The following is a 6,040-nucleotide window of genomic DNA, read 5'->3' as shown; positions in this document are numbered from 1 at the left end:
GAAATGCAGGCAAAACTCCATTTATCAAAGAACTAACCATGCCACATAGTTATTGAGTTCAAACTAAGAGTATATAAGTTGAAATACATTGAATGTTCCCTGCAAGATAAGGCAAGCATTGGAGTTTAAGAATCTGTTTCCATGTCTTTCATTTCAAGACATAAATCAAGAGATACAGGACCCCTTGTATTCCCTTTCTGACATGAAACTCCAGGTGTGCTCCTTTTGTGCAAAAACTGAGAATTAAAGTACTTCAGTGAGGGAAAAGTAAAATCTCACCTAATGAATCTTTTCCAATCCATCCTCAGTGTTGTTGGTACAACCTTAACAAGATTCCTACTGTTGGTATACTTCATCCTGGTTCCAACCAATATAAACTTTCACCTAGACTTTACCCTTCACCCTACTTCACTCTTTCTCCCTAGTCCCAGCTACCATGAGTAGTCAACTGAACTTTGTTAACCCTTCTTCACACATCACCCTATCTCACATTTCTACTTTGTCCCAGACACACTGAACCCTTACAAGTGCTATTGCAATACTGTCCTAAACGATATCACAGACTAATTTTAACACTGTAGCCTGTGCAACCATTTTTTTTATTTTTATTTTTTATTTTTTGACAGCCAGAGTGGACAGTGAGAGAGAGACAGAGAGAAAGGTCTTCCTTTTGCCGTTGGTTCACCCTCCAATGGCCACCGCGGTAGCGCTCTGCGGCCGGCGCACCGCGCTGTTCCGATGGCAGGAGCCAGGTGCTTATCCTGGTCTCCCATGGGGTGATGGGGTGCAGAGCCCAAGCACTTGGGCCATCCTCCACTGCACTCCCTGGCCACAGCAGAGAGCTGGCCTGGAAGAGGGGCAACCGGGACAGGATCGGTGCCCCGACCGGGACTAGAACCCGGTGTGCCGGCGCCGCAAGGCAGAGGATTAGCCTGTTGAGCCACGGCGCCGGCCACAATCATTTTTTTAAAAAGAACTAAGATTGGGTCAATTTTTCTCTTCAAGAGCCCCCACATGTAGAATAGCCAAATTTCTTACAAATGACTAGTTATGTGTCAACTTTGCTGGGTTAAGAGATACTCGCATAGCTGATAAAACATTATTTATGGATGTGGATGTGTGTTTCCAGAAGTGATTAACATTTGAATACTCAAGTAGACTGAGTGAAAAAGATTGACTTCACTAAGTGGGCAGGCATCTGCCAACCCATTAAGGACCCACATAGAAAAAAAAAGTGGAGGAAGGGCAAATTCTCTCTCTTCCACTTGAGCTGAGACTTCCATTCTCTTCTACCTTCAAACACCAACGCTCCTATTTCTCAGAACTTTAAAGTCAGACCAAGACTGAAGCCATAAATTTTCAGGTAAAAGAATACTAAGAATCAAAGAAAGACTTACACATTGTCTCTCCTGTTGCTTAAGCCTTTGACTAGGACTGCAATTGCAACATAGACTCTCCTTGGTGTCCACTTTACAAATGGTAGCCTGTGGGATTTCTCAGCATCCATAATCACTTGGGCAAACTGCTCATAATCTCTTTTTATAGAAGTATGAGAGGACTTCAGAGGATTTGTGGAAAAATAAAATTGAAAGATAAATTTATTTTAGTCCAAAAATATTTGGAAGTTCTTGTGTAATTTTTTCATAATACATACTTTCCGTAAATTTTTTAAAGACTCCACATGTATGTCCTTTTGGTTTTGTTTCTCCAGAAAACTAATACAAAGACCTTGCATAATCTGGCTGCCATCTGCCTCTAATTACTCATTCTAGAGTTCCATCCAATGGAAGTGCCACCTTTTCACTGGGAGAGGTTGACCACCTGTGTAGGCTTTGAGGGCCTAGGGACATTTACAAAGCCTCCATCCTTGATGACCCCCCCCCCATTAAAATAATCCATTCAGTGTTTCAGAATCCCATGTTTTCCTGAGCAGGGCCCTCACATTAGCCTAATATAAGCATTCCTTGGCTGGGCATTCAATCATCTCTGATTTTGCAAGTATTAAGTCTTAAGACCTGTATTTGCTCCTCATCTGTGTCTCCTGCTGCAGGAGACAGAATTTTCTTTGTAAGTTTTCAAAGAGGCTCTTTGCCTCTCATATTTTTTCTTTAAGTGATGTTAATTATTCTTAGTTTGTCTTTCTGTCTCTTCAGGGTATCAGTACAATCATGTGATAACTTACCAACTCCACTGTCTTGGTGTATTGTTTCCGCCACAGACTTCAAGTGCCTGAATCAGCAATGGGGTTCCCCTTTATTGAGATGCTTGCCCAGGTAACCCAGTGAGATCTTTAGGATATGGGCTTAGTGGCAGTGAGCCTGTGTACTATCTGTGCCCCGTATATCACTCAAGATAGGTTATTCATTCCCAGCCAGGTGCTAAGTGATCCAGTCTCAGAACTGCATGCTTTCCAGTATGCTTTCTGCTATATTGGGTCTATCCAGGTCATCTGGAAAGCAGATGCCAAAATGGAATTAGAAGATCTTGAGGTTTACTGGTGGAGATTCTTGTCTAAAATAAGGGAGGAAGGCACAGAAGTAGGCAGGAAGAAGTTTTAGACAGGAATGAAGTCTAAAACTTGAAAGGAGGAGGAAGCAGGGAAGAATGGGAGAAAGGTCCTCAGACTATAGAGCAGGTCTCACAAAGTCTCAGCCAGGCTATGGGAATGCTCGTGCAATAATTGCTTGTTGGCAGAGTCTAGCATTTCTTAGACATGCTCATACTGCAGTATCCCAGTAGGAACACCCCAAGGAGAATGTGAGCTTTCATGGTGCATGCTTAAGCAAAAATTTTGTGATCATATATCTGAAGTTCAAATTTAATGGAAAGTCCTGAAGAATACTTTTATTTGCCAAGTCTGGCAACCCTTTCATGGCAGGTGTGGAGGTTTTATATGGATACAGCAGCATAGTTACCCACTCACTAAGTCTGATTTAGGTATTGCCCTGGCTTGCAAAAGAGACCAATGGCAAATCTCTAATATGTCACCATTCTTGAAGTAAACCAATAAGCCACGTGGATGTAAAGTGACTACATTCAACCTCTTCAAAACTAGATAGGACAGTGATTCATTCTGACTGTAATCAACACAAATTCTGCATATGGAGTTGCTTTTCTTTCCTGGAGGGCCTCAGCTGTATCACTATTCAAGAGCACAGTATCTGATCTATTGGGACAGGATTTTATATAACATTGGGCTGGACCCAAAGATCTATTTTCTGGCTAAAAGAGTGCAAGATTGGGCACATGACCTGGGGTTCTTTTAATCCCATATCACTAAGAAGTTGCTGGGCAGATATTGTGTGTTGAAGACATAGCTAAAGTGCAAGATTGGAGATGAGTCTGGGAGGATGGGGTGCCACCCACAAGGAAGCAGCATTCACCTTCAACCCCATGATCATATGTAATAGACTATATAGCTTTGGGAACTAAGGAGTAGAAGTAAGAGTAGCTTTTGTTTATAACAACTCCTGGTTGCTTACTTGGCAAATTTGTAGTTCTTGATCTCATGACTCTGGGTTCCTCAGCTTCAGAGCTCTTGGCTCCTAAACTATAAGTACTTTCACCAGGGAACAATGTGAGAGTTCCATCAGACCATCCATGGCAGCTGACTGGTCATGACTGGAACAACCCCCGCCCCCCCCTAAAAAAAATATCAAGTTACCTGACATAAGTAATTCATTGGCGCTAATCATCAGGAAGAGATCAGGCCAATACTATGCAACAGGAGCAGGCAATAAGAAGTTTGATGTCCACATGACCCATTTAGATACTGCTTTGGGAATGAAAAACAAGTTCACCTTGCATGGCCTGAAAAGGGCATTAAGTCCAGGGGCTCAAAGGCTTCAAGGATGAAGGTTTCAGTCATTCCTCTAGGTAAGCTACCTAGAACAGCAAAGAAGCTGAAGGTGAGAAGACACCTAGACAGAAAGAATAAAATCTAAATAGAAAGATTTAAGACACCCCTCTCCAAGACCAGCACTAGTAGAAGGTATGTAGTGTGTTTCATTATATTTGCAAATCTTCCTCAGCAATAGGAGTTCAATATAACCATGGGAAAATTGCTCTATAATTTATCTATGAATGAAGTGAACATGAGCTAAGTGAGGGATGGACTTTAGTGGATGTGGCATGCTGCAGAAGCCTTCCATCACTACACCCTTTCAGTACAGCTCTCCTTTCTCCAGCTTCTGAGATTGTTACAGACTGTTGGCCCTCAACTGAATCCCTCTCAGATTGACCCCAGGTCATGTCCTTTCCAAGTTCATGCTCATAGCCATCGAGGAAGAGTAGGACTCAATCCCTTGCTCTAGTATTTGACATTTTGGAAAGACAAACCTGATTTCAAAGCTCCCATGAGTTCAAGTGAGGCCTTTATTGTGACTACATTGCAGTCCAATTTCTCCACTCAGTCTTGCTCTCTGCACTCCTTCAAAGGTGCTGATCCTAAGAGCAGTCCTGGATCAACTTCCTGCACACTAATCTTGGTCTCAGAGCTTGCATCCCAAAGAAAACAGACCCATCATTGCATCTTGTTATACTCCTGCCCTCTTTTACTTTTGTTATTATTTCTTGGTATTATTTCTTGGTATTTTTTAATCTTTCATTTTATAGCTTCTGATGTTTTATGTCTTGTCTTGAAGGGCCTTTTCCACCACAAGAATATAAGCATATTCACTTGTTTTGTCTTGTAGAACCTTTATGGTTTCCTTAAAAAGGTTTTATAACTCTTTGGTTTGTAATGTGAATGTTAAAAGTGAAGTAAGAACCTAGATTTACTTATGAATAAATGGTTTATATTAAAAATTCCTTTCCTCAAAATTTTTCTAAGGTATGATATATTCTTTTTCCAATTTTCAGTTTTCAGTGCTTAACTAGCTTTTTTCCCATAATGCTTAGTAACTGAAATGCATAAATCATGAATTTTTCTCTAAGTGTAATGTTGGCTGCATTCCATAGGTTTTTAATACGTAGCATTTTCTTCATTAATTTTATTTTTAAATATTGTGCACCCAATTATGAGTTCAGTTTTTCCCTCTTAAAGAACTGTTTATGTGAGCTTTTAAAAGAATTTACAAGTGGCAGGATTCTTATTTATTTGTAGTTTTACTGTAGTGTGATTAAGGTGTCTGGTCTTTATTATTTTTGTTTAAAATGTACTTTAATATGAATGCTCACAAATTTTCATGTCTCTTTTGCTCAGGAGCCAGGCTATCTTTTAAATATTTTTCTTGTATCTTTCTGTAGTAAAAATGAGGAACCATTTTCTATGTTCTAAAATTATTCCTTGTAATTTTATGGGGATTGGGACATTAGAAAATAGACGGTAAAGGCATGTGGGTTTCTAATAGGCAAAACGATTGAACATCATTCTAAGGACTTCATGACAAAAATGTTCACTCTTCAGATGCTCCTTTCATCTCTTTTTTGTTGTTGTTTCTGACTTGCTTTGGAATGAGGAGTATCACTGGATACCTGGGCCAAAGTTCCAAACATAACTTTAGAGACTCTTCTTAGAAGGATGAGTCAACCAAGGTCTTCAGGTTTGCTTCAAGCTGTTAGGATTTCTAGGGTCTGAATCCACTCCACTTTTGACTGGTTATGTGACAGGAGGCAAATATCTATTTTTGTATGTACCTCAGCATCTCCATGTTTATATGGAGTGTTCTGAGTCCAGTTGTGCCCAGGAGCCTTCTAGCTCTGAGTAGGCAGGGGCTAGAGACAGGCAGAGACAAAAGAAAATTAGGGAACTGAGCAAGTCAGGGGACCTGTAAAGGGGAACACACAACTGGTCACTCTCTTCTCTTGGTGCTCTGCTAATAACAGAAGTGTATGTGGTACATGCCAGGCAGATGTGGGAGTCAGGGATGGGAGACAAGGACATACACAGGCTTGGGTCATGGATTTAAGATTTAAAACCTAGGCAGAGAGCAAAGATGAACAATAGAGACACCAGCCACACTTTGAATGCTTTGCTGATATATTTATTTATATATTTCCCCTTTTCAGATGACAAAAAGCAGATGGAAACCCCACCCTA

The sequence above is a fragment of the Lepus europaeus genome, chromosome X, assembly GCF_033115175.1.
Source record: "Lepus europaeus isolate LE1 chromosome X, mLepTim1.pri, whole genome shotgun sequence".
Lineage (NCBI taxonomy): Eukaryota > Metazoa > Chordata > Mammalia > Lagomorpha > Leporidae > Lepus > Lepus europaeus.
The sequence above is the reverse complement of the archived record's forward strand: the minus strand, read 5'-3'. Positions refer to the sequence as shown.